Raw genomic sequence first — 3,868 nt, forward strand, 5'->3', positions numbered from 1 at the left:
AGGTAAACTTCGTGCGGATTAAATCAGTATTACGTTTTCGGCGCATTTCTCCGGCTCGATATATAATTACGTTTTCGTATTATATTGCAGCCACGGTACCGTGTGAATAAATTAATTAATTTCATGCTTTTTACGCATCCCAATCTTTTCCCCGGTAGTTTGTTAACTTTGTGTCTTTGAGTGTGTGTTTTTGTGTTTTTGTTCCTCTACCCTACTCTTTGTATCCTTTCTTCATTAACCGTCCCTAACCTTTCTATGTAGGCCCGGTCTTGTGTGTGAAAGTAGAAAAGACGTCGAGATGGGTCACTCTGACGTGAAGACTAGAACCTTGTGTCCCTGTTATTATGTGTGCTCCTTTAAGACTATCTCGAATAATCGCCACTCTGCGTAATGATACAATTATTGGGTTGGCATTCCGATAGGAAGACAGATGAAGAAGAAGTTACTCTTGCGCAAGTGCTACTAATGTTTCGCTTTTCCTGTGTATATTGCATATCTAACTATATAGTTTCCATTCGTAGTGACCATAAGGACTCAATTGCATGTTTTTCTTTTCTGTTGCTACCTTAATGGGCATAAATGTAAACCAAGAAGCCCAATATATATCAAGAAGAAGAAGAAGAATAAGCAAAGAGAACGAGTAGGTAAGAAGGCCTCAGCTTACACAGTACGTAATACGTTCTAGTTCCAGACTCACCGCTATATTTCGTATTAGTCCTCCATTATCACTGACGAATATGGAAGTTTTGAAGCAAAAAGTTAAGTTATTGTGTGTTTAGGTCAGGTAGACCTTAAAAATAATTATATAAGGTGTTGATTCGTGTATTCAACCGTTAGGGAGTATATAGTGTTTTTTTTAAACGTAAGTTTAAGGTAATATTTGGCGCATAGCTATACAGATACGAGGTTCTGTAGTTACCGCCGAGAGAGTATTTGTTGTAAACGTCCGCATCCTTGACTAAATGATCAGCATGGAAGCCTCCCGTTCAGAGGGTCCCGGGTCCGGTTCCCGGGCGGGTCGAGGATTTTAATCGCACATTTCATATTAAATTATTCTGACTCGGGGACTGAATGTTTGTGTTTATCCCAACACTTTTCTCTTCGCATGCATAAAACATACTACACTACCAACTACCACAGAATACACGTACCGTAATATAGGTGGGCCGGCGTAAGGTTGCACATGACAGCTACGCAAAATGTTGGCCACACTGCAGTGGCGCACGAAGCTATGTTGCCGCCATAGGGACAGCTGATTGCACGACACGTAAGATTTTAGAAACATGAGAGAAATGTTTTTAATGCCATCGCGACGATACACGATACAAATGAAATCGGCCGACAACAATCGCACTTTCAAGACACCGATTAAGTTTACAATTAAATATATCACACAAAATGATACGAGATAAATCTACTACGAAGTTCTTATTATCCCAATGTTAGAGAATGCGTAAGAAATCGGCAGACAAGAAACTCACTTTAAATACACCAATAAATGTTACGATAATATACACCGGTGCTAACACAAAAGATTTCGAGTAAAATCTATTAAATTTACGAAGATTCAGAAAAGTTATTCTTCTTACCTTGTTTACATTGGTAGAGGTTCTATACCCTCCAGATCACTGCCATCACTACCGTCGCCTTCGTTGTTGTTGTTGTTGTTGTTGTTGTCGTCGTCGTCATCGTCCAGGCAGATCATCAACTCCTGACAGTCACTGATGATGCCATCTATGGCCATCGCCGAGTTAATTAATGTTGCGACATGGCTAACTTTCTTCCTCCAAGAAGCCGCATCCACTGGAGCAATACCTTCTCGGAACAGTCTTTCCACTTCAGTAATTGTGAAGGATTTGTTATTTGTGCGAACGTAGCGTTTCACATCACTCCATACCAATTCAATAGGGTTGAAGTGACAGTGGTACGGCGGCAACCTAACAACCTCGTGTCCTGGTTCCTTCGCTACCTCATCAACTACGTACGTCGGTGAAACCGGTTTGTTTTGTTTCACCAGTGCATATAAGGCTAATTTAGTCATACCCATATGCGCTGGGATATTTCTTGCCTGCAGCCATTCCACTAACAATTCTTTACGGGCGCTCGAAGTAGGGGTCTTGTCCATTATTACCGAGTGGTAAGGTGCATTGTCCATAACAATTACGGAAGGGCCTTTGAGCTGTTGCAGGAGCTTCTTAAACCAATATAAAATGCGAACATGGTCCATATCTTCGTGATAATCACCAGTTTTTTCGATCGGAACATTAGAAGACCACCTTCCACAAAACCACTGGATGAACCCGCGTGCGCTATTATTAATCTGGCGCCCTTCCCAGTCGGTTGATTACCGGAGCTTTTAGGACTGTCATCAGTCCAAGATTTATCAATGCACTCCCCAGCATTCACCCACGTCTCATCCAACCATATTACCTCGTGGAGATCCTTACCGACAAGTTTATTTAAAAAAATACTCCTAGCCATCACGATGTGCGACTTTTCAAGCAACAGTTTTCTTCCGTTCAGTTTTTTGTACCTGAAACCTAAGGCTCGCAATACCGATTTTAAGGAAGTTTTACCCCCGGAGAAAAGATTTTTCTGTTTAAGGGAGACTATTAATTTTGCCACCACAGGATATTCCTTCCTGCTGTAATAATCGTACACGTGTCTACGTATTGCATCAGCCTGGAAAGAATCAATTCCTGTAACAGGAGATGGCTTAAATCGTTTCTTTCCTGGCGTGCTAAGAAACAAGTCCCCACTCTCAGCCCTGTTTCCGCCACTGCTAGGTTCCCCAGTCCATTTTTCCTTCAGTTCCTGGAGGAGAACACCTTTCTGAACCACAGTGCGCTTTGAAAGCCCTAATGTTTGACTTGTACGTTCCACGACTTGATCTGCAGGAACAGAGGGACGACCATGCAAACGTACGAATTCCCTCTCCCTCTCGTAAAACTCGCGAGTTCTCCGCACTAATTCACATGCCTGACTATTAAGGGGCACTCCTCGGCGCAAAGGATTATCACTTCGCGATTCATCATATTGTCGTTTCCGTGACATCGCACTGCACTAGTTACAAAAAAAATCACAGTTATCTCACAAAAAAACACCACTTTCATCAACGCGCGAACCACACCTGACCACGTGCTAGCAACCAAGGATCATATAAGAGAAATAGATCCGTCACTCCTGTGTAATAAAGTTGGCTGAGAAAACAGGTCATGGAAGCTACAGTGGCCACTTTCTCTCTGCCAACATAAGGAAATAAATCCCACGATAGTACCTCGTAGTAAGCACGATGATGATAGTTGTTACTTTGTTAAAATTTTAATTGTGATAGAGATAATGATTGTATTTCGGTAGGAAAGTTGTATCTAAAGCTTCTCTTGTGTCTTTTACTTGAAAAGTAAATTGCAATTACCGTATTTGTATGTTGGCAATACTGTTATAACGCTAGCTTGTATCGTTGCTTCACCGTTCGCACTTTAATGTAAATTTACATCTATTAAGTGATAAATTCAACATTGATTACTGAAAATGTTAATGCAATTCATATAAAACCCCAAAACGCCCATAATTGCCCAAATCACGATCTAACATAACCACATTCTTTCGTTGAACACTTCCCACGACTTTTATGTATGGGAATGGAAAACACGAGAAGGAAAAGAAGGCAAAACACAGCATAATGCACACAGTTTATATTTTGAATTTATTTATTCCAAACAGCACAATCACACAGACGTTTACTCGCAACAGTTAGGTAGTTCAATGTGAAGTATGTTCATGATCATAATACTATTTCTTCACACTAAGAACGCGCATAATTATAATTTCACACCATACTCTCAAAAAACTGGATCAAAAATCTCGT

General features: G+C 40.8%; 1 pseudogene; it reads right to left on the bottom strand.

The window, feature by feature from the left end:
* Positions 1–1,594: 1,594 nt before the first annotated feature.
* On the bottom strand, positions 1,595–3,054 carry LOC137500464 (uncharacterized; annotated as a pseudogene).
* Between the last annotated feature and the right edge of the window lie 814 nt (positions 3,055–3,868).

Source organism: Anabrus simplex, chromosome 4 (assembly GCF_040414725.1).
Source record: "Anabrus simplex isolate iqAnaSimp1 chromosome 4, ASM4041472v1, whole genome shotgun sequence".
NCBI classification, from domain to species: domain Eukaryota; kingdom Metazoa; phylum Arthropoda; class Insecta; order Orthoptera; family Tettigoniidae; genus Anabrus; species Anabrus simplex.